Here is a 26,160-nt window from a genome sequence, read left to right as displayed (position 1 = left end):
ATCACTAACTCGGCAATCTACTTCGCATCACGGTCCGGTATGACATGGGGTCGAACCTTGGCCTGCCACACCCCGGTCTCGATTAATCATACAAAAAGGGCAAGCCCGATTTTGATCGTATACACTTAAATAGCCGTGTACTCAAGAACCTAACATTAAAATAGCCGATGGATATATAATATATGTAAAAATAAATATATAATATATTTATAATTGTATATAATTATTGTGTAATCTATGTATACTAGCTTGAAAAAGTAAATAGTGAATTCAGCCGACGACCGACTATTTGTGTAAAGATTACATGATAACTTGATTCGTGTTTATGACCTTCAAATTCTCTACACTCTTTATTGACTTTGTTTACCTCAAAAATACGAGTAACAATTAAATTTGATTTGTGGTTTTAAAGATATGTGATCTAGTTCAGTACCAATTGATAATCAAGAAATATAAAGTAGAAGTGAAAGAAATAAGTGAATCAAACCAATGTAACTCATCAGCAGTGACCTCGAGGTGGGTTTTGGAACAATAAGAACAATTAAGCAAGAAAAGTAAAGTAAGAGCAATAGAGCTAAGGGATAATTCTAATGAACAGTAGGCAAAAAGTAGAAAGTATATTCTTTGCTCAATGATTAGATGATGCTACAAATGATTGGGGTCCCCTTTATATAATAGGGGAATCCCTATATAAGGCATATTTCTATTTACAGTAAGGAATATTCTTGGTACAGCTGTCTAACCGCCTAGTACAGAATAGTACAATCCTATTCCGAGATTTGCGCCATGATCTTGGGGACGTGGCAGGAATATAGCCCATTCTGTTACAAGTTCATAACAACACTATTTCGCAGTCGAGCATACTTGGCCTGGGTATTCCTCGTGCTCCAATCTCTGGGCATTATACTCTGTCTTCGAGCTCGAGTCTGGCCCGCCGGTCTCGAGATCGACCTCACTCGGACTTGGGCCTGGAACGGACCCTCAAGCCTAGGAATTTGAGGCATATGACTTTGACCGTGTACAGATAGTCCCCGCGTTTCTTAGAGTAGGTCGATAAGAAACGATTAGATCTTCAATGCTCGATGCCTCGATCCCGATGCCAATCTTGTGACGTCAACGACTGAAGAGACTGAAAGGTTTCTTTTCGCGTGTTTTCCAAAGTCATTAATTAGAGGAGACTGACGGTCGGCTGTTTGTCTTCCCCAATACGCTTAAGTGACTTCTATTAATAGATTAGCTCCACAACTTTGCAAACATAATTCTCACATTGTTCTCAAAATCTTATTAGCCCTTTCAACTTTCCTCAATTCTCCCTTCTCTTTTATTTACCCTTACTTCATAATCAACCCTATCTACTTTCTTGAGTTTCTGCATCACAATGGTTAAGACATCTAAGTCGGTTCCCCAAAAAGAAAAATCTTCTTCATCTTCTTGACCGGACAAAATTAAAGTGGTAGTGCCACATCGTATTGAGGAGTGTATTCCCCCGCCGTGTGAAATAACATCCGATTTTAAAATCAAAAAACCTGTATCAACACCAGACCGATGTAAGCCCATGTCTCGATACGTCTGTTTGATAACCAAGGATGAGCTCGGACAGGTGAAGAAAGACTGTAACTGGGAAAACAAAGAGGTAGTGATCCCTACCCCTGAAGAGGATATTACTACACACAATGCGAGGTACTTGAGCGTATATACGTACCCATTTACGCTGGGCCCGCAAATCTAGCTCTATGTCCCATAGATCCAGTTATTCTTGACTTCTGCCAACGATTCCAAGTGATGCTTGGCCAAATTTACCTTTCATTCTGGCGAATTGTTCATTTGATCAGAATTTTCTCGATCCAGGTCAAGGGGATGCCTATCACTCTCGACCATCTGATCAGGTTGTATAGTCCTTGATAATAGGCTATAATTGCGTATTTTAGTCTATTATTACACTCTAATTTAATGCACTTTAGTTGAGTTTGCGCTTTAATCGCTAGTGTTTTGCACTAATTGTGTGTTTTATTCCTTGTAGAAGTGATTTCGAGCTATATAGATGTTATGGAAAGAATTTAAGTGATTTGAAGCTTTGAAGTCTGAGTAAAATCTCAAGGAATTAAGCCGGGATCGTGTTCGGGGGTCAAATTTGATAGTTGAGAACAAACGAAGACTCGATGAGGTATATTGTGCACTATCTAGTAAAATAGACATAACTTTTTTCTCAGAACTCCATTTGGGCTCCACAATTGATGGTTGGAAAGCTAACTCAAAGGGCTACAACTTTCATGTTTTACGCTTTTCCAAATTCCAAACGGAACAGGGTGAAAAATGCAGTAGAAACCGCGACCGCGGAACTGACCGCAGAAAAAAATCAGAGAGCTTGTCTGGCCGCAGTCCTACCGCGTTTTGGCCGCGGCCGCGCCGCTCCAGGCGTCAAAAAGAAGTCCTATTTCGTCCGGGACAAGGTTATTTCGGCCCTACACTATTCCAACTTGTATAAAAGGGGTCCTAAATCTATTTTGAAGAGAAGGGGACATATTTTTGACATAAATTAGACCTAAGGAGGCAGAGACACTACTTGAGGGTTAGACAACATCCTTGGAGGCAAGAACACATTGGGAGCAAGGCGGAGAATTTTTTTACGAGTTTTTTTCCTTCCTCTTCCTATTTTTCATTGTTGGTTATGACTTTTAGTATTGTAGTTTTACATACTATTATGAATAGCTAATTTATAATCTAAGGTTTTGATGGAACCTTTTGGGGATGAATTGGTTGTTTATCTCTATTTGTTCAACTACGTTTTGATTGTGGTTAATTGAAAGGATCCTCAATTAGACGTTCCTATTTATTATGTATCTGCTTGAGAGAGAGAGTGCATATTTAGGTAGTTGTTTGAACAACATCACTCCCGGAGTATAGGCGAGAGTCATTACCGAGGGTTTAGATGTTGGATTAGAGATAACGATACCTCGGGTGCGATCTAAGTGAACTGTAATGTGAATCTAGCTAGCATAGCTTGAGAAAGTGCGTCTAGTAAATTATCATAATTGCTTGAGAGAGATTTATAATAGTTGGAGAGTTCATGATTGATCGAGACAACTAAGTCAAAGCTATAAGAAACATACAACTAATGAAATCAAAAATTGGGGAAATCATAACTCTAGACCTCCTTAATTTAGTCTCCAAACCTTTGTCTCGTTAGTTGATAATTTACCGCTTTGTAGTATTTGCTAGTTAATTCGTTAGAAATATAAATCTCAATCTTTAAAATTGAGAAAATTGTCCAAACTTGTCTATTTAGTGATATTAAACAGATATAGCTAAGCCTTAGTTCTCTGTGGGATTCGACTCCGGACTTTTAGACCGGATTATATTTGCAGCGACCGCTTATCCTTTTTAGGACTAGAGTTGGGCGTGAGTTGTCTCTAGTCCTACAAAGGATAAGCGGTCGCTGCAAATATAATCCGGTCTAAAAGTCTGGAGTCGAATCCCACAGAGAACTAAGGCTTAGCTATATCTGTTTAATATCACTAAATAGACAAGTTTGAACAATTTTCTCAATTTTAAAGATTGAGATTTATATTTCTAACGAATTAACTAGCAAATACTATAAAGCGGTAAATTATCAACTAACGAGACAAAGGTTTGGAGACTAAATTAAGGAGGTCTAGAGTTATGATTTCCCCAATTGTTGATTTCATTAGTTGTATGTTTCTTATAGCTTTGACTTAGTTGTCTCTATCAATCATGAACTCTCCAGCTATCATAAATCTCTCTCAAGCAATTATGATAATTTACTAGATGCACTCTCTCAAGCTACGCTAGCTAGATTCACATTACAGTTCGCTTAGATCGCACACGAGGTATCGTTATCTCTAATCCAACCTCTAAACACTCGGTTATGAATCTCGCCTATACTCCGGGAGTGATGTTGTTCAAACAACTACCTAAATATGCACTCTCTCTCAAGCAGATACATAATAAATAGGAACGGCTAATTGAGGATCCTTTCAATTAACCACAATCAAAACGTAGTTGAACAAATAGAGATAAACAACCAATTCAAAACTATATTAATATAACAACCAATTCTTTCATGATTTTATCCTTCTCTCGATCTAACCCCTTTCTGATGGTGCACATGTTGCTTGGTTTCTTGGAGCGGTCCCAAACCTCAAAGGTTGGGTCCGAAAACTGGTCTCTACTTCCTCAAACTCGGAGCGCTGCTGGCGTGACCTGGCCAAGGGCCAATGGGAGGCTAAAAACCATGGTGAGTTCTTTTGTCTGTTTACTTATGTTTCTCAGCGAAATTCTTACTTTGTGTATATGCAGGCCTCGGAGACGCCATTGCTGTGCGGCCAACCTCGGCCGGCGAAGAAGAGATCCCAAAGCCTCCAAAAGAGAATAAGAGAAAGATGGAGTCACCTGTAACTACAGTGAGGCCGAAGAAAATCACGGTTCGAAATCCTAAAGCCGATATTGTACCCTTATCTCCAGGCACGGCCCAACGCCTTCGCAGCCAGGAAGAAGAAGAACATGATGACTGCCTGTTGGTAGCTCGTAAGAGAGGAAGCACTGGTGCTTCGAAGTCTGCGGAACCAGTGGCGGCAGACGCAGTTCCTACTAGAACCGAAGAAATCTCCGAGGGGAGTTCAAGCAAAGTCCCCGAGCCATCAGGTAGGAAAAGGGCACCTCGTCTCGGAGGTTATTTGGAGGGTAAAACCGAGGGGCCTGATCCCGAGCCCCTTCAAATAGAAGAGAACGGCCCGAGTGGATCACTCGGGGTAATCAATATGGATGATTCTCCACCTGGTCTCGAATTCTCCGAGGGGCAAATCCGAGATGCTCAGAACATGGGAACTTCTGATGTGGGGGCGAGTCATGGAGGGCATGATATCTTTCAAGAATGACTTGCAGGGATTGAAGATGGCCCCGACCTAGATGCTTTTTTCATCTTTGACGAGGCTCGTAGGCCCTTAAAACAAGTAAGTTTTCTGTCCTTTAACATTATGCCTGCGTTTTGTCCTTGCTGTTTCGAGTCTAACTTTTCCCCTTTTTGGGAAGGCTGTGATGCTCCATAAAAACGCATTCTCCTAGTCTCGAGGTGATCTTGCTCGATGTGAGGCCGAGCTTGAAAAGATCTCGGAAGAGAGGGACGACCTAAAAACCCTCTATGTCATGAAAGAGGAGGAAATCAGCGATCTTCGAGCCAAATTGGGAAAGGCTTGCCATGAACAAACCGAGCTTACTAAGGCAGTAATATTCCCTTTTAAGCTTTGTTATGGGCTTGCTCGATCGGTCTTCTAAAACTTTTAATTTGCAGTTTCAACAAAGGGGGAGCTAGTGGAGCAGCTTCATGAAGAGCTCAAGATAAAGGAGGCCGAGACCCTAGGGTGGAGGCGAGGCATGGACATTCTTTCCCCTGAGAAAGAAACTCTGAGCGTCAGCTTCAAAGTGTGAAGGAGGAGAGCCTGGCTCGAGGCCGCGAAATCGAGGAGCTTAAAGCTGAGTCCGCTAATGAGCTGGCCAAGGCCAAATCTAATGCTGAGGAAATTATATCCTCGTATCGAGCTGATGCTGAAGCAGCTAATGCTCGGGCAAAGGAGATCTCTTCTACGGCCGAAGTTAAGTTATTAAGTGCACTCGACCATGGCAACCGATAGTCCTGAAGGGAAACCTTCAAGAAGGTACATGCTCGCGGCTTCGATCTCCCAGCCAATATTGAAAGCGCGAAGACTTTGGAAGAAGAGGCTTCCGCTTTGCTTTCTAATGAGGAAGGTTTAGCCAGTTGCTCCGAGAGTGGAGGAGACGAAAATGAAGTCCCCGAGGGTAAGGCTCTCCAAGATGCGGCTCCTGAAGATGCAGCTGCTGAAGATGTAGCCTCGAAGTAGACTTAGGTTTCCTTATTTTGTTTTCGTGTTTTTTGTGTATGGACCCCTCGTGTAAATATTTTTTCTAATCATCTCTTGGAAATACAAAAGGATCTCTATGCCTCATTTTTTATTTGTGTTGAATTTTACTTTGTTCTCATTTGTGGAATGTTTTGATGGTACAGTTCAAATGATTAGTCCGATCATTGGTTTGGAGTTTGAACACAATAAACTCTTAGGTTTTTATTGATCAATATAAAACCCCTTAAGGTTCGTTAATCCTCGAGCTAAGTTTAAATTGATATGAGCTCGAGATGTCGGGACTCTTGAGTCCGAGTTCAGTGAGAGCAGGGTCTCGAACTCTATATATTTTGGCCCTCGAGCTCTTTTATTTCGGCCCTTAGGCTCTTTTAGATAGGCTCATAGGATCTTTAAGTTGGGCCAATTCAACCTCTAGAACGGCTTTATAATCTTTCCCTCTTTTAGGCTAAAAGACATAGTAAAATTTTTGTATGCCTTGGCATGTGTTTTTTGTACCCGTTGGTTTTTTGAGGGTTCGACATATAAGAACCTTATTAGTAACTTGTTTGTGTGATGAAAATCGAATACCTCTTGAGGTTTATTCGAGGTCTGATGTTATTGAAGCCTTTAAAGTATTCGAGGGCTGAATTTGTCGACGCCCTTTATATTTTTATTTTGCCGAGGGTAGCCTGATTTAACCGGTTCTTATAAAGTGTTTGAAGGCCTTTAATTTATAGCGGAAGTCAGACGTCTCTCAGTCGCATTATTTCAGTTGTAGCCTTTTTATGTGATCGTAGTCTTTAATATGGCCGTAACCTTCTGGTATGTCACTTGGACTTGTTTCCCGATAACTTTTCGAACTTGTTCGAAAAGTTAGTCCCCGAATATATTGGCCTTGGCTTTTGTTTCGAGGGGATGCCTCTTTGAGGTCTTATGAGTTCGAGTTTTTGATGGCTCGGATATGTTGAGTCTGGATGACAGTCCCCAAGTATTTAGGGGTACGTTTGTGTTTTAGCTCTTGAGCCATTTCCCGTAGGATTATATGTGTATAGCTTGTATAATAATAGGCTTTTTTGAGACAAAGTATTTTTGATATAAACAGAATGCTTCTTCAAATAATTGATACATGCGTACATATTTTGTTGTCGGGGCATGACTATTCTATATGGACAGGATTCATCTAACCACTTGGCCCATTACAAAGTTATCCTATCGAGGCCCCTTAGTCGTGAAGTATTTTCCTTTAAAATATAACCTCCGAGGGTGATGCCTCCCGGTTTTCGAGGTTGATTGAATAGAAGCCTTGGATACTGTTGAATTCTCCTTAGGTAGCACATAGTTGTTGCCTCGTTAAAAACATTGCCGGTAAAACCCATTTAGGACAAAATCCGATCTAAGGGAAAAAGAGTGCAACGCATACTTTAAAAGCGAATACCTTCGTGTAAAAAGGGTGTCTTCGAGATCGCGTGCCTTCGATAGCATCGATTGAAAATCTGTAGTAAGTTAGTTACAAACTCAAATGGACAAAAGGATAAAGTCATACCGTAGCAATAGTATCGTTTGAGTAATGATATGTTCCAATTGTTTGGCAGTTGTTCACCTTCCATCGTGATGAGTTTGTAAGATCCTTTACCAATAACTCCGAGGACTCGGTATGATCCTTCCCAGTTCGGGCCCAGTTTTCCATTATTCAGGTCTTGAGTATTGAGGGTGACTTTTCATAGAACCAAGTCCCCGATTCCGAAATATTGGAGGTTGGTCCTTCTATTGTAGTATCTTTCGATCCTTTGCTTTTGCGCGTCCATTCGAACAAGTGCTACTTCTCGTTTTTCATCTAGTAGCTTGAGGCTAGCATTCATGGCCTGGTGATTTAACTCTTCCGATGCATGTCGAAACCTGGCACTGGGTTACCCGACTTCGATAGGCATGAGGGCCTCAGAGCCATAAACTAAAGAGAATGGAGCAGCCCCCGTACTAGACTTTGATGTTGGTTCGATATTCCCATATGACCTCGGGTAAAATTTCTCTCCATTTTTCTTTTGCATCGTCTAACAATTTCTTTAGGTTTTGAATGATAGTTTTGTTTGTTGACTCGGCCTGTCCATTTACAGTTGGGTGGTATGGTGTCAATAAAATCCTCTTTATTTTATGTTCTCCGAGGAACTCCGTTACCTTGCTGCCAATGAATTGCTTTCCATTGTCACATACAATATCGGCAGGTATCCCGAAATGGTATATGATTTGGTCCCAGATAAAGTCAATAACTTCATTTTCTCGGACCTTCTCAAAGGCCTGTGCTTCCACCCATATAGAAAAATAGTCAGTCATAAACAAAATGAATTTAGCTTTACCAGGGGCCGTTGGTAGAGGGCCGACTATATCCATTCCCCATTTCATGAAAGGTAACGGGGATAAGACCGAATAGAGTTGTTCTCCGGGCTGATGGATCATCAGTGCAAATCGTTGACACTTGTCACATTTTTTGGCGAATTCTTTAGTATCTTTTTCCATGCTATCCCAGTAGTAACCTGCTCTGATAATTTTTCAGACCAAAGATTCGGCACCGAAATGGTTCCCACAAGTGCATTCGTGGGTTTCTCGTAGAACATAATCGGTGTCCCCTGGCCCCAAGTATACCGCAAATGGTCCATCGAATGTTCTTCGGTGCAATGTTCCATCTTCATCTAATGCAAACCTATCAGCCTTGGCTCATAAGGCCCTCGATTCTCTGAGGTCCGATGGGAGTTTTCCACTCTTCAAATAGTCGATATGCTTATTCCTCCAGTCCCATGATAAACTTGTTGAATTTATCTCAGCATGAACCTCTTCAACCACAGACCTTGATAATTGGACGACAGTCCTCGGGACGATGTCATCATCTTCGACCGAGGATCCCATATTAGCAAGTGCATCGGCCTCGCTATATGATCAGGAGTGCTCTCCCTGAGTTCGGGGGTCAATCCCGTTCATAGGTATACCTTTCTCTCGGGCATGTATTCAATCAAAATGACCTGCTACAGCTCCTTTATAGTTGATTTGGTTGCATCGGATTCTTCGGGAACGACGAAGGTTTGAGGAGTAAGGAAATCCTCATTTTCATCTTCGATTACCTATTGTTGCGACTCCATCGAGGCTAGAGGCGGTGATTGCTATTTGGACGCCTGCTTACCTTTGGTGCTTGATTTCTCCGAAGTCAAATGTTCTTGTATCGGCACCACTTTCTTGATTGCAAACATCTCTTTTGCAATATGTTGCTCTGCGTAGGCTGTTTTTACTCCTTCATCTGTTGGTAATTTCATCATCAGGTGAAGACTTGAAGGCACTACCCTCATGTTGTGTATCCATGGTCTCCTGAGGAGTGCCTTATACCTTATGTCACCTTCGATGACATGGAATCTAGTGTCCTGTATGGTCCCGGCTATGTTTACTGGCAAGATAATCTCTCCCTTTGTTGTTATGCTTGCCTTGTTGAAGCCATTCAAGACCCGAGATGCAGGTATAATTTGATCTTGTAGGTCGAGTTGTTCCACGACCTTCGATCTAATTATGTTTGCTAAGCTACCTGGATCCACTAAAACACGCTTAACCTGAATTTTATTTAAAAGGATAGAGATTACCAGGGCGTCGTTGCAAGGCTGAGATATGCCTTCTTCTTCCTCGTCAAAGAATGATAAGACGTCCTCGGGCACATAGCTCCGAGTCCGTTTATCTCTAGTGATTGATACTTTGGTGATTTTGAACATAGGTCATTGAGGGACATCGGCTCCGCCAATGATCAAGTGGATTACATGTTGTGGTTCTTCTTGCTCAGTTTTCCTTGCATCCCTTTCCCTGATGTGATTCTTAGCTCGATCACTTAAAAATTCTCGAAGGTGGCCCTCGTTGAACAATCGAGCCACCTCCTCTCTTAGATGCCTGCAGTCTTCTGTTCTATGACCAGGTGTGCCATGATACTTGCACATCAAGTTTATGATCCTTTGAGAAGGATCTATTTGTATAGGCCTGGGCCACTTGGTGTCCTTGATTCTTCCAATAGCTGAAACAATCCATGATGCATCTACACTGAAGTTGTAATCCAATAATCAAGGCACCTCTGCGGGATCAACATGCTTATAGAATCCACTTTTACTCATGAGTCCCCGAGAACTTTGACCTCGATCATTTCTCTGATCGTTCCGAGGAGCGTTCTGACCTGAATTGTTGTTCCTTCGATCGACATACGGCTGATACCATTCATTTTTGTATCTCGATTCCCGTTCTATTTCCCTTGTGGGCTTGGCTGCGAATCTGTTAGGATGAAATGAACCCGAGAGGGCTCCCAATTGGTCATCCTCGACCCTATTTTTTGACTGGTAACAATTTTGATATGACCAAGTCACAGCTGGATATTCGATCAGTTCTGTTTTAACTGTCGAGACGTGATCGAGCTCCTTTCATTCAAACTCTGCATAAAGTCATGTACTGCCTTAGTCATCAGAGACCGGCGGTAATTCCATTCTTTCCATCTGAAACATGGATACGAGCTCTCTTAAAATCTCGTTGTTCCTTCGTTTTATTTTGACGATATCCGATTTTCTCGTGGCCACCTTTATGGCCCCGGTGTGAGCTTTTACAAAGGCATCTACTAACATAGCAAACAAGTCAATAGAGTTAGGAGCTAAGTTGTGATACCAAATCAAAGCTCGTTTCGACAACATTTCTCCAAACATTTTCAACAAGACTGATTCGATCTCATCATCATTCAAATCATTTACTTTGATTCCGCAAGTGTAAGAAGTAATATGCTCATTGGGGTCGGTTGTTCCGTTATATTTGAGTATATCGGGCATGTAAAATTTTTTGGGAATGGGCATTAGAGCCTCACTCTGAGGGAATGGTTTTTATATGAATTTTTTGGCGTCTAAACCTTTCAGAACTGGAGTTTCCCCCTGGTATCTGGTCTACACAAAAGTTATAGGTCTCCACCTTTTAATCATTATCTACAATTTTCTTTTCCCCGGACTCGATCCTCTTGGTTAGCTCTTCGAGCATCCTCATAATCGTGGGTTCAGTCCCCGAGCCACTTTCATCGGGCCTTTCTAGCGCTTGTTCAGTATGTCGAGTGTTTTCACATTCAGCTACGCGCATAGTCTTATTCTGACTTTGGAGTTAAGCGATGGCAATCTGCTGAGCTTGCATCATCTCGAATATCACTTGGAGGCTGACTCCCCCATCTCCTTGTGCTCCTTTGCCACAAGATTGGGCTTCCTGCGTACGTTCTCCCCGAGGTCTGTGCCTAAATCCATGTTTAGAGCAATGTGTGAACTAATATCAACTGGTTCAATATTTGGCACTTCCCCTGGGTTTATCGGTGGTACATCAACCCCTGCATTGCTGTTCTCCAAGACCTTCGTTGTCATGAATGGGTGCGCCTTGTTAGTTAGACATATTTTAACACGAGAATAAAAAATCTTTGACAAGAAAGTGTGTAAAAACAACGTGTGTAATGAGAATCAGTAAATAAATAATCACTATTATCTTTAGCCCCACGGTGGGCGCCAAACTGTTTACCGTAAAAATAAGTAATAATTAAATTTGATTCGTGGTTTTGAAGATATGTGATCTAGTTCAATACCAATTGATAATCAAGAAATGTAAAGTAGAAGTGAAAGAAATAAGTGAATCAAATCAATGTAACTCAGCAGCAGTGACCTCGAGCTTAGTAACCTCGAGGTGGGTTTAGAACAATAAGAAAAATTAAGCAAGAAAAGTAAAGTAAGAGCAATAGAGTGTATACGGTAAAATCGGAGGGTCCAATCTTCCGTCATTACGATGGCTCGTAAGCACATTTAAAAAGCTTGAGGCTATGGTCGAGGATGACCCCCGCAGGGGTACCGGCGCTCAACCTCGAGGCAATACAAACCAGCAGTTATGATGGAAAAGCGGGGAGTTCCCAAGGTGCGTATATAGGGATGACAAAGCCTAGTGAACTAGTCCAAAGATGAATCAAGGCATTAAATGGTTGTACCAGCCCCATATCTTTGTAATTAATGCATTTGTACTATGTTGGATTTCCCCCTCATATATAAAGGGGATCCTTGTCATCTTGTAAGCACCGGATATTCAATACTAAGAAATACAAGAACAATCTCTCTGCTCTTTAACATATTCTCTTGATCTCATTACTTCATTTATTGCTTATATTCATTATGTTCTATTTATTGTTCATCATTTATTGCTTATTATTGGCCATAAAGAGCCATCATCATAGCTCTCATAAGTGTTATCTCCCTCTCGACTGCTCCAAGTCGGCCATCCAACTCGACCCCGAGGCCTCATATACGACAGCTCGAGGCCCCGATCTCCAGCCGGATGATTCGTTTATCATATCATCTCTAAGCTATGAACCTTGCTTTCTAATATTTTACTTAGCATCCATTGCCTAACAACTAGCATAAAATAGATCATGTATTTTTAGAGCCACATAATCAAATTTAATTGTTATTACCATTTTCCTGGTAAATATAGAGCTAAAAGACAATTCTGATGAACAGTAGGCAAAAATTAGAGAGTATATTCTTTGCTCAATGATTAGATGATGCTAAAAATGATCGGGGTTCCCTTTATATAATAGGGGAATCCCTATATAAGGCAGTTTTCTATTTATAGTAAGAAATATTCTTGGTACAGCTGTCTAACCGCCTAGTACGGAATAGTACAATCCTATTCGGGGATTTGCGCCGTGATCTTGGGGACGTAGCAGGAATATATCCCATTCTATTACAAGTTCATAACGGCACTATCGGGGTCGAGCATACTTGGCCTGAGTATTCCTCGTGCTCCTATCTTTGGGCATTGCATTCTGTCTTCGAGCTCAAGTCTGGAACGCCGGTCTCGGGCTCGACCTCATTCGGACTTAGGTCTGAAACGGACCCTCGAACCTATAAATTGGAGGCATATGATATTTACCATATACAGACTTGGCATTGGTTGTTTCTTTTTTGCTTTGTGGTAAAAAGTTGATTATAAAGCTGAATTAAGAAACTGCCAAGAAACTTCTTGAAAAACTTTTATAGTGTATATTTATTTTTGGATTTAAGTTATATAAAATGTCAGTATATTACAATTAACGATTTATAACATGTTTTTAACCTATTTTTAAATTACCACTTTCGTATATACAATTATCTTCATTTATTTTTGAATAGCTTGATGATGTAACTTTTTTTTATATCATCAATCTAAAATTAAAATTAAGTTCAAAGGAAAAAGGGCGTTTCTCCTGTCATTAAGTTTTTTCATTCTTCGATGGTGATACTGAAACCTATATATTGTTGTCGGGGTTAGGGAGACCTTTTTTATATGGAAAAGATATTTATTTCATAATATTTAAACTAGGAAGTGCAGAAGGAAGTCTAATCCTGAGGATCATTAGATGATAATCCATGCATAGCATGCAGATTACCAAACATAGCAAGATTTCTACAATATTTTGCATAGATAGTTTAATAAAAGTAAAATCACCCTTGTCTACCAGCATACTGGCTCGAACAAAGGGTGGGGGAAACAACCAAACTTCAATTTTCTTGAAAACCGACAAGACTTCTGCTTGCTTTGCTAGGTTGTGGGCGACTTCATTCCCCTGCCTGAAGTTGTGATAGAGCACCACCTTGTCCATTTGAGCCAGAAGCAACCTGCAGGAGTGAATAATACATTCATAAGCTTTGCTTCCTTCGTTGATAAATGAAATTACCTGAGTAGCGTCAGTCTCTATCTCCAAAGGAAAAAGTCTCCTCTTATTTGCAATACAAAGTCCCTGGTAGAGTGCCATCAACTCTACGTGTATTGTAGTTTTAGGAGTAAATTTTGAAGCAAACCCTATCATCCAGTCCCCATTATGGTTCCTAATAACCCCTCCTATACCACCAACAGTTTTTGCCTTATCAAAAGCTCCATCAATATTCAATTTATACCAGCCAATTGGAGGTTTAGACCAACTAATTGTTATATCAATTTTTTTGTCCCAGTTGTACTCACGATCAGTTAATAAATTAACTTCAATGGACTGATTAGAAATCCTTTTTAAGGAGATAGGGATAGCTGTGTTATTAATGTTGTGGTTGTTCCTTGTTAGCCAGATGTTCCAAATTAAGAAAGGAAACAAAAAACTCCAGGATAGGTGTTTGTTTGGAAAATGTGGGTTTTTCTCCTTGAGGTACATGAGCCAATTTTGGTTACTCGTGTAGAAATTACTAGTGTCAATGCCTAATTCATTTCATAGAGTTTGGTCCCGAGGGCATGTGATGAAAATGTGAGGGATAGTTTCTGGTTCCTTACGGCAAATTGTGCATTGCTCGTCTATATTCATACCTATATGAGATAGATAACTACGGCATGGTAATTTATTGTGACTACAAATCCACAAGAAAAAATTAATTTTGTTGGGGCAGTGCAAAGTCCATATCCAATTAAAATCCAATATCGATGGGGTGGTGCCCTCAACTATTTCATAACACAATTTGGTAGTAAATATTCCATTTTCATTTATGTCTAATATTAGAGAGTAATTATTACAATCACTTGAGATGTTAGTGGATATAATGTTGCTTATAATCTCCTGCGGAATATCCAAGGATATTTTATTAAATTTCCAATTGTTTCATGTTCTTATGCCCATTATCTTAAGAGAGTTCTCTTCTTTGGTCAGGGGACCAATCACATAGGTTCTAAGGTTATTAGAGTTGGGGATCCATTTATTTTCCCACAAGCTTAAGGAAGAGGAGGAGTGAATGGACCAGGACATTCCTTGTTTGAAAATTTTCCAACCTTCAATAATATTCTTCCAAATAAAAGATCCCTTTTCACTAGGTTTTTATGAATATTACGGATCATTGTAAGAGACCATAAGTTTGTGGTGTTATTCGCTAATCTCCATTCTAGGCTAGCTAACAATGATAAATTCTTGGTTCTAGCCTTTCTTAATCCTAATCCTCCTTGAGATTTATTAGTAGTTATCAAATACCAATTGGCAAGGTGCAACTTCTTTTTTTGATCACTCGTACCCCAAAGGAAATTTCTTTGAATTTGTTCAATGTTCTTGAGATTTTTTGGAGGTAATATTGTATGTTGCATGTAATACGCTAGTTGACTAGAAAGAGTTTAGAATATTAGAGTAGCCCTACCCGCCAAGTTTAGATTATCACATTTCCACCGGAAAGTTCAATTCTCATATTGTCAATAATGAATAGATAGTCTTTGTGTTTGGGGTTACTATCAATAATTGAAAAGCCTAGATATCTACCAAAAGAGTTGTAAGTTTTTATACCTAGTAGTAGGGAAATACTGGTACTAGATACTTTCTTGCAATTTTTAGAAAAGATTAATCTAGACTTGGCGTAGTTAATGGATTGCCCAAATAGATTACAGAAGTGCTTAAGAGAATTTCTAACGGATGATGCAGTTTTGTTATTAGCATTACCAATTAGAACTAGATCATCTACTGTAATGACCCGGCCGGTCGTTCTTGGAATTTACGCCCCGATCCCCCATTAACTGCTTCCCCTAAGTTGATTTCTGCTATTTTGGTATGTCGGGACGTTCGGTGTTAAGTTTTGGAGAGTTTTGGGACGCTTAGTCCCTAAATGAGAGCTTAAGTGTTGAAAAATGGTCCGTAGTCGGAACAGTGTGAAGACAACCTCGGAATGGAAATCTGATGGTTCCGTTAGCTTCGTTAGGTGATTTCGGGGTTGGGAGCGTGTTCGGAATGTATGTTGGAAGTCCGTAGCTTATTTAGGCTTGAAATGCCAAAGTTTGAATTTTTGAAGTTTCCGGTCCAATAGTGAGTTTTTGATCCGAGGGTCGGATTGAAATTCCGGAAGTTACAGCAGTTCCGTCATGTCATTTGGGATGTGTGTGCAAAATTTAAGGTCATTCGGACGAGGTTCGGGTAGGTTTTTGATCGAAAGCGTATTTTGTTGGAAATTGAAGTTCCTAGGCTTGAATCCTTGATTTAATCGGGTTTCCGGTGTTGTTTTAGGTGTTTTTAAGATTGGTACAAGTTTGAATAAGGTATTAGGTGGTATTGGTGCTTTTGGTTGAGGTCCCGGGGCCTCGGGATGATTTCGGGTGGTTAACGGAAGAAGTTTGGAAGTTAAGAGGTAGCGGTTCTGCTGCTTCTGGTATCTTTTCGCTTCTGCGGCTTGGGAACCGCAGAAGAGGAGCCCCAAAAGCAGCCTTGGCTTCGCAGAAGCGATTTTTAGTCACTTTCCAGGAAACCGCAGAAGCGGTAGGAATTTCGCAGAAGCGGATCCGCTTCTGCGAGATGGGAACCGCAGAAGCGGAAGCTGGGATTTTAAAGGAAGCCGCAGAAGCGGCCAGTGTTCTGCAAAAGCGGACCGCAGAAGCGGTCACTTGTCCGCAGAAGCAGAAATCCCTGGGCAGAAATAGAAATGTCGAGGGTTTAATTTCATAAGTTTGCAAAATCAATTGAGAGCTCGGTTTAAGGCGATTTTGAGTGGGTTTTGAAGTGAAGATCACTGGGTAATGTTTCTTTGGTCCCTTCTTGTTATATTTCATCATTATATAGTTAAATACATCATCGGAATTCGAATTTAGGATCAAAAATTGGATAATTTGGGGTAGAACTTCATTACCTAAACTATTGAGTTTTGAGTGGGCATTTGACCTCCGATTTGGGAGATTTTTATATGGTTAGACTAGTGAGAGTACGAGGGTTCTAAAAATCTGAAAATTATTCGATTCCGAGACGTTGGCTTGAGGGGCGTTTTGGTCATTTTATCTATTTTTGCGCCCTAGCTTTAATTTTAATAGCGGAATCAGTTGTTTGCAATATTATTTACGATGTGTAATTGAATTGAATAGATTTGGGCCATTTGGAGTCGGATACTCGTGGCAAAGGCGTGGTTTCTATTGATATCGAGCCGGTTCGAGGTAAGTGGCTTGTCTAACCTTGTGTGGGGGACTTTTCCCCTTAGGATTGTTTTCTTGATATTTAAGTGCCTTGTACATGAGGTGACGAGCGCGTACTTGAGCCGATTGATGAAAATCCGATTTTCACTTAAGTTGTTGATATTTAGCTTTCTTTCCTACATGCCTTATCCTACTTGAAATTATACTTGTGCTAGATTTGGAAAGCATGTTTAGCTGACTTAACTGCCTAATTGCTTAAGTTGTTTGACTGTACTACGTGAAGCATGCTAGGCTAATTCTATCTGTTGCTCTGTCTTTCGTACTTTATTCCTTGGTTTGTTTCTGGTTGTGGTTGCGCATTTACATTGGGACTACGGATGTGGGATTCCAGTAGCTGCCCCCCCCCCCCTGTTTGTTTACTTTGGGACTACGGGTTTGATTCCCGGTAGATCCCCCTGCACTTTTACTTTGGGACTGCGGGTTAGATTCCCGATAGATCCCCCTGCAATTTGATGGTTGGACTACGGGAAGGTATCCCGGAAGATCCTTCGGTTTGGTATACGAGTTGGACTACGGGACGGTATCCCGGGAGATCCACTGGACAGTTGAGGAAAGGGCTACAGGACGGTATCCTGGGAGACCCTCATTGTTATCATTGGTATTGAGTTGTGTTTACTCTGTGTTTGCTCTGTCCTTTTGTGGTTGTTATTGTCTCGTTGCCCTGCCTTATTTCACTGCTGTATTTATTATTTCTGTCAGATTATCATACCGTTAATTATTGTTATTACTATATTTTGTCTCAGTATAGCCCTGACCTTCCTCGTCACTACCCAACCGAGGTTAGGCTTGGCACTTACTGAGTACCGCTGTGGTGTACTCATGCCCTTCCTGCGCATGTTGTTCATGTGCAGATCATCAAGGTACCTCTACTCAGGCGCACTATCAGTGAGGCAGGAGCACTACGGAGACTTCGAGGTAGATCTGCTGCGTTCGCAGACCGACGAGTCTCCCTCTTACTCTATCTCTAGTACTTAGTTTTTTCTTCTTCCGGTTGTTAGATATTCTGGAGTTTGGAGCCTTTACTTTTCGCTTCGGTAGCCTGTGTTGCCCGTGAGTTTCCGGGTTTTGGGGATTGTTTGAACTTGTGATATTGATTTGTACATGCCGAGCGGCATTCAGTACAGTTTCTTTTATTATTTAATTTAGTTTCCTCTATTTTTCCGCAATTATTATATTTCCGAAATATTAGGCTTACCTGGTCGTGGGGACTAGGTGCCGTCATGACATGTTCACAGTCGGTGAACTAGGGTCGTGACATCTACAAAAGAAAGTGGGATAGGGAAGGACAGTTGTGTCCCAGGTAGATGGGATCCCAAGACCTAATATCTACTTGATAGTCTATGAATATTGATAACATTTCCATGCATAGAAAGAAGACATAGGAGGACATTGGATCGCCTTGCCTGATTCCCCGACTTGGGTGGAAGAAGTTAGTTTTTGTGACATTCACTAGAACAGATGTGGATGTTGAGGTGATACAAGACATGATTAATTTGGTAATTTTAGGGGAAAATTCAAAGTATAGAACAGTCCTATATATAAAGGACCATTCTAACATATCAAAAGCTTTTTCAAGATCTATTTTAATTGACATTCTACCATTAATCCCTTTTTTCTTTTTTGTTTGTGAATAAGCTCCTGAATAATAATCGCTTTGTCACTAGCCCGTTTGCTTTTGATGAAGCTAGCTTGAGTAGGGCTTATAATACTATCCATTAGTGGTTTAAGCCTATTTGCAATTATTTTTGTATTAACCTTATAGATAGTATTGCAAAGACTAATAGGACGAAAATTGTTGAGATTGTTGGCATTAGGGAATTTAGGGATTAAGCAGACGTAAGTTGAATTAATTTCCCGGGGGATAGTATTTTCATTAAAGACTTTATGACAAAAATCCCTAACGGAAGTACCTTAAGTATTCCAATATTTTTGATAAAAAAAAGGTGAAACCCATCTGGCCCTGGAGATAAGAAGGGCTTAAAAGAGAAAATAGCTATATTAATTTCACAATAAAGAAGAGGGTTGTCTAAGAATGATGATCAGTATTATCAAAACTAGTAGGACTGCAATATATTAGACCAATCTGTAACCTCGTGACTAGTGGTGCATAAAGAGGTAATATGGTCAATCGTATGGTTTAGGACTTCTTGATGGTTATCCATCCACTCACCATTACCTTTCTTGAAGAAACTAACATAGTTTAGACGCTTCCTATTTGAGGCTGATATTTGAACGAACCACCTAGTATTGGCGTCACCCTCATTAAGCCAGTTAATTCGAGATCCCATCTTCCAATAGTCCTCTTCTAACTTAAGAATATTGTTATAATCTTTGATGATATTCTCTTCTAAATTTTGTAAAAACAAGCTATGAATGTAATGCGGGGAATTTTGGATACCTTTTAGTCTAGCTAAAAGATTATTTTTATTCTTAGTAATATTGCCAAAATTTTCCCTACTCCATACCTTTAAAAATTTAGTGAATGATTCACTAGCTTCCAATAGATCTCTATTTCTCCAATGGCTGGCGATTAAATTTCCAAAATTTGAATGGGTACACCAAATATTTTCCAGCCGAAAAACCTTCTTGTTAGGGAAATGATAGTTCTTTAATTTAACTAAAATATGTTTGTGGTCCGAGTGAGCCTTAGGAAGATGGGTGATTGAAACATTAAGAAATTTATTTAACCAGTCTTCGTTAACTAAAATACAATCTAATCTTTCCATAATTTCCCTTTCCTTTTCCTATGATTTGACCATGTGAATTTGCTTCCTTTGAAGCATGGATCAAGAAGTTTACAATAGTCGATATTTTTCCATAATTTTGAAGCTCTAGATATATTCATGGGCTTCGTTACTACTAGTAATATCATTAAGGTCTCCCCCTAACAACCAAAGACCCTTGTAGGTATTTGAGATTGATTTGAGGTTATCCCACATAAGATCACAATAGAGACTCTTAGTGCTAGCATAAATTGCAGTAAACAACCAACTGAAATTAAAAGGACAAGCTTGAAGAAGGGCATGAATTTCCTGGCCATTTTTAGTGAAATGCTCAATAATGACAACATAGTGATTCTAGAGAATGGTCATGCCACCAGCTTGACCTACTATTGGTACTTCAATAAGTTCAGAAAAATTGAACTCCTTTAGGAGAGGTGCATGCACCATCATCCTAGTTTCAAGAAGGCCCACCATGCATGGCCTATGAGTATCAATCAAATCCCTAAAATTACGACGAAAATCATCGTTGTTAGCACCTCTAACGTTCCAAAAGATTATAGTAGTGGCTCTATTCATCAGTGGCGCATGTTTATGGTTGACATTAGACTCCCTCTTCACTGAGTTGTGGCTCCTCCTTCTTGATGGTACTAGAATTATGGTTTACTTTCCTACTGTGGGATCTTGTGGTGGGCGAATGTGCATTGAGCATTTGTACATGGTGCTCGGGCAACTATGTATGTGTTTCTTCACTACAAAAAAAAAACTGGAATTAGCTACGAACGTCGTCGCTAATCTGTCGCTAAAATGCTCGTAGCTAACAGAATTTCTTGATAATCCGTTGCTAATCCGTCGCTAAATGAGATTAGCAACGAATTTTTCTATTTAGCTACAGAATTTGTCCGTCGCTAAAACCTGATTTTTTAGTAGTGCTTGCTCCATAATGCTGGAAAGAGAAGTATTTTACCTCGTTTAGGCTTGAAAATTCCACACACAGTTGAGTACCTTATTGAACGGGTTCTTCTTCTTCCTCCTCTACTGGAGGTTGTGGTGGATTCTCGTTTGGTCCTTGCACATTGACTTGGTTGGGCTCCAGGTTTACTAGTACCATATTTGGAATAATGTTTGGTTCCTGAAGTGGTTGGTGATTCCAAGGCATGAAAATAAGGTTGATGTTTATGCTCTCCTTCGATGGAAATAATGGCAGGTTCACTGGGAGGTTGATGAATTGATTGGGAGTTTGTGGAAGATTCTACTGCTCCTGCATGGATTGGATCAGTGTGTGATTCATATGGAGAGCTAGGGGTCAAGGATATTATTGATCCATGTTTGATTTGTGTAGTTGTTCATTGCTAAGTTTATACCCTCCACTATTAGTTGGGCTAGGTAACGAGTGTTTTGGATTATGGTGACCATCTCTTGGCCATTGATCTGAATATTGAAGGTTATTACATGGCCAATAATGCCTTTTTCTAGCCTAGAGGTTGGTTGGTAGTATTGGGGTTGTGGAGGTGATGTGAAGAATTGTGGCTGATTTGGGAAGTGGGGTGGCATAGGAGGTAGATTGTCCATCGTTGCTATCCTGTGGTGATTTGGAATGTGAACAAGGCAAAATCTTCTCCTTGTTGGTAGTGGAAGCCTTGGCATCCTCTTCTTGAGATTGAGATAATATATTAGTGGAAGTATTAGGGAAAATAGGTTTAATGATCTCTATGAAGTTTTTAGACTATCCGATGGGTTCAAGGCTTGGCGTGTGGGAATAAATAAGATCTTGGGTGGATTTGGATGTTGCCAGGTACTTTGAGGATTCATCCATTTGGCAATACTCCTTTGCATGCAAGTCCAAGTGTAATTTGGATGTATTGGGAGAGAGGGCTTGGTTGGGGGTAATATGTAAATTAACATTAGTTAATTCCTCTGAGATAGGCCGGATACTTTAATATATTATTTTTTGTGGAAGGTTCATCTAATGATTGGAGTGGGGAAACCAATACTTCCTTAGCCTTATCCACGTGTAATGTGCTTTGCATGCATTGAGTGTTAGGGATATTTGGTGGTTTTGTTATTGAGTTTGTTTCGAAAGCCATGGGCTTGCCTTCTAAAATCTCAAAAAAGTTAGTAGACTTAATACCAACATTTGAGGAAGGTAATTTAGCATTAGTGTTGCTATCAGATGAATGTCTGACTTTTGTGTCAGGAGATGGTGAAGCTGATATATTTTTTTCCATATATTTAAACTTTGGAGAATTAAATTTATGAGAATTAAAAGACATACATGTGTCGAGATCATTGAGATTTGAACTTTTTACATGGATTGGGTACCTTAGCTATTGGGATTGCCTTTGAGCCAGTATGTTTTTTCTTGTTAAATGTGACAGTAACCCAATCATTTTGGACTCCTTGTTGTGTAGTAGTGACCTGATTTTCATGTTGCTTTGGGGAATTAGAATTTTGTATAGTGACCAGGCATTGCGATTGGCTATGACCTAGCCTGCTACAGTTTTTGCATAGGAAATTTTCACCTTCATAGTGAATCTGTTGTTTATAATTTTCAATGTATACAAATGGTTTACTGGAGATTCCATTGAGACTTCCACACAGAGTCTAGCATATCGACCTCTTAGGGTAGAGGAGGTACATGCATCAATTCTAAGTAATTTACCTATTTTATTGTCAATCCTTTGTAATATGGAAGAGTCATAATATTCAGTAGAGAGTTGCGGAAGACGATACTGCAGACTTAAGTTATTTAGATTCACTGGCTACAAAGTGAGATTCCCATTTTTGAACAAAAAGGTGAAAACCAATAATAAACCAAGGCCCATTGCTTAGAACTTTGGCCATATTTTCCTCCTTGGTGAATTTAACTATGAAGTAGTCCGCCCCAAGGTCCATTAGGTTAAAGATTTCATATGGTTTTCATAATTGGTCGAGTTTTCTTTTATGGTATTGGTGGAGGACTCGTTTACCCATTAGTTTAATTATAAAAGTACATTTCCAAGGCTGGTATATCCTTTGAAGGTCATCCACTGATAGGTGATTTGAAGGTTTTCATTGATGCCTTGGCTTTTTTGAGAGCATATATTTGGGTTGGATAAAAATTGTAATGGATCATCTAGTTGCATGAAGGAGTCATTAGCTGCAGGTGGATCTAGGGGTGGTTGGGAGATGTGCTTTTTGAATCCAGAAGGAGGCCTTCTTTGAATGATGAAGTGGAAGTATGAATTTTAGTGGTTGAATTTGGAATAGGAGAATCATTACCTTCCTGTGGTTGAAGTGTATTGGTTGAGTTTGGAGTAGGAGGATTATGACCTTCATGCGCATGATTGATATATGGTGGTTTTGAGGGAATTTGAAGAGATTGGTGACTAGTTTGAGGAAGGTTTACTATTGTTTTTTCTGTAGAACTTAATGGAGAAGAGTAGTGAGAAGGCAGACCTTCTCACTCTAGAATGGTTATTTGGGAGTTACGGGTTAGGCAGACCTTAGTCTATTTGTTATCCTCCATAAGTATAAGTAATATTCATTGGCCTGGACAAGATATTTATTCAAATTCGGTCCAATTGAATATAAAATTTGTCCTTCAACGTCATTGCTAATACAAACAATCAAAGTTTTCCCTGTTGATTTTACGTGCAGCCGATTTTTCATGCTTTGGTCTCATTATAATTTCACCCAATGAGACTATCCCACTACATAGAGCTATGTTTGAGTGCGAATCAACTTATATATTTTAGTATCGAGTTGATGTGACATTTAGGACTTGAAATTTATTCAGTAAACATATGTAAATCTCTTCATAAACATTAAGCGATAATCTGGTAAAGATGATAATTAGTAACTTGATATCACAATTTAATATTTACTATAGTGAATTTTTTTCACTATCAGTATAAATATAAACATATAATTTAAATTTTCCTCACTAATTAAGTACAAAGAAATTTCAATATATTCATAAGTACGGGTCTTGGCAACAATGATTCTTTTCAATTAAGGAGTAGAAGTTTAATCAATTAATCATCTCTGCTACTGCAGATTGATTTTCTGTTTTCTTGTTGGCTTTTATATCACCATAGAAGTAGGACATGAAGCCCCAAATAGAAAGTGCGAGAGAAATACCTTTTTCTGCTGTGAATTTTTCGCCATAAAAAATGACAGCTAAAACTTCAGTAACATGAAGTAGAACAGTAATCAAAATGGCAGAAACCAGAGAAGAAGAAGAATAAATAACTCCAATAGCGCCTAAGAAGAAGCATTGCCAAATAATTGCAGACCATACTATTACTATAAAATATCTGTCTTCTCCAAGTTCAAATGCTTTAGCCTCCCTTGAAATTGCCTGCAAGTTTAAGTAATTATTTGAGAAACACCCTTATAATAATATATTGGCATGTCTAATTAAATTACGGATTTTATTTTAAGTTATCGGATCATCTAAAAAATAACTATGTATAATTATTATTCATAATATGTGAAATTAGTAAATTGAAAAAGTAGACCGACAACCTTCTACAATAAACTAAACTAACCGATGGTATATATATATATATATATATATATGACTTTAGCCTTAAAATTGAAACATTGTCACTATATATAAATTAATTAACTTATAAACGACTTTAGCCTTAAAATTGTGTATTTGTTATGCCTATTAGCCGATGGTCAATTTTATTATCTGATGCATCTCTCTTTCAATTCAACCGAAAATTGGAAGTAGAATAATTGGTTATTTCTTCTCATATTTTCAACATTAGAACGAAATGAGCTCTTTAGATACTTTGGAGATCATATTTTTAACTAAGTGAAATTTTAAGACTAAAAGACTACATAATCAAAGGTGATGAAGTAGTAAGTATTCCATCATCTTTAATTAGAGATTTCAAATTCGAGTTTTGGATATAAAAAATCACTTTTATTAGAGAGTACTTTATTTACCCTCAAATGTGAGACTTCGTTTCAATGCAAATGCTAAACATCGATAATTAGATACAAATATACCTAAATTTACGCTACTATATATGTGTATATTTGCGCATTTGTTTGTCTCTATGTGTAATAGAGAAACCATTAAGGGGTTGATCTGTAACCAGACTGCCAATGATTTCAAGGACTAAATGTAATAAACAATCTTCTAAACAGAAAGAATCAACCACAACAAACTAAAATGATAAAATAGCCAGATTGGTTTGATTTTTTGGACAGGTTAATTAGTTATCATGATAAATAATTACGTTGAAGTTGCGTGGGGCAGAGGCGGAGCCAGGATTTCAGCCTTATGAGTTCTAGATTTTAGAACGACAATTTCAAGTGTTAGTGACTGGGTTCCAAATTTAATATTTGTACATGTACAATGAATTCTATACACCAAATATACTGTTTGAACAAAATCTACTAGGTCTGTTGAACCCGTATTTTGGCTTGTGCCTCCGCACCTGTTGCATGGTATGTATGCAAAATAGAGCACAATAAATAGAGAGAAGGTAAAATGGAGAGGATTCAGATTCATAACAGAGAAATTACCTGAAAGTCTTTGTTTATTGTCATCCCAATTGTGCAAACCACAGTAGCATAAAAGCAATACACAGCCTGAATCTCCAACACAAGGGTGTAAGTGATTGTTTGCTTTGCCTTCTTGTATAACAACTCAAACAAAGGCAAAATAAGCCCATGCAAAGCTGCAGCTCCAAGTGTCAAGACAAACCCTAAAATATACTCCTTTTCCGACTCGCCTTTCGGCCGGTCACCTTTCGCGTGGAGAGCCAGTACAATCACGCCAAGTGTCAGAAGAATAATGGAATTGATGGAGTATACTGAGAGCTTTTGTTTCACAAGGAGGAAAGCAAAGCCGGCTGTGAAAGCAAGTTGTGAAGCAATGAGAAGTGCTGACGTGGAGACGGGCAATTTTGCCACGCCATAAGCGGAGAGATAGTTGTGATTCCGCTTAGGATTCCCATCCCAATGGAAGCTATAAAAATCCGAGGGGTGATCAAAATGAGTTTTGTATTATTATTGTTATTATTGTTATTCGGGTCTATTGTTGATATTCTACTTTGGGATTTGCGACGATTGAAGTAGGAGATGGCTAAAGGGATGAGAATAATTGGCCAAGCACTAGTTTGTAGCCAACTTGATAGCCAAATTCTTTTGCCTCCTTTGATGAAGTAAAGGCGCGAGATCAAAGGGCCACCACAATTTCCTATTGCTAGAAATATACAGTTTAGAACTAGAAGAAATTTCTTCATTTTTTAGTTTACTTGAGGTTCCAATTTCTATGTAGGACTGAAGATTTTCTTCTTATGTTGAGCAGTAATTTATAATGTGGACACACACACACACACATATATATATATATATATATATATATATATATATATATATATATATATGGGCTAGAGCTTCGGTAACGGGTTCAGGTGAACCTAGTAGCTTTAGTGCAAACTGTATATTTGTCTTAAAAAATTCATTGAATAGGTACAAATTCTTACTTTAGAACCCAACGAAATAAAAAGGCTAGAATTCTGAACCCCGTAATTTTAAATCCTAGCTCCGCCTCTCTCTATATAAAATTATAAATATAGTCGTTTCGTCTT

General features: G+C 39.2%; 1 pseudogene; it reads right to left on the bottom strand.

Moving 5' to 3' along the window:
* Positions 1-23,576: 23,576 nt before the first annotated feature.
* LOC109209792 lies at positions 23,577-25,812 on the bottom strand (annotated as a pseudogene).
* Positions 25,813-26,160: the final 348 nt, after the last annotated feature.

The sequence above is a fragment of the Nicotiana attenuata genome, unplaced genomic scaffold, assembly GCF_001879085.1.
Source record: "Nicotiana attenuata strain UT unplaced genomic scaffold, NIATTr2, whole genome shotgun sequence".
Taxonomy (NCBI): Eukaryota; Viridiplantae; Streptophyta; class Magnoliopsida; order Solanales; family Solanaceae; genus Nicotiana; species Nicotiana attenuata.
This window is presented reverse-complemented; position numbering and strand designations above follow the sequence as displayed.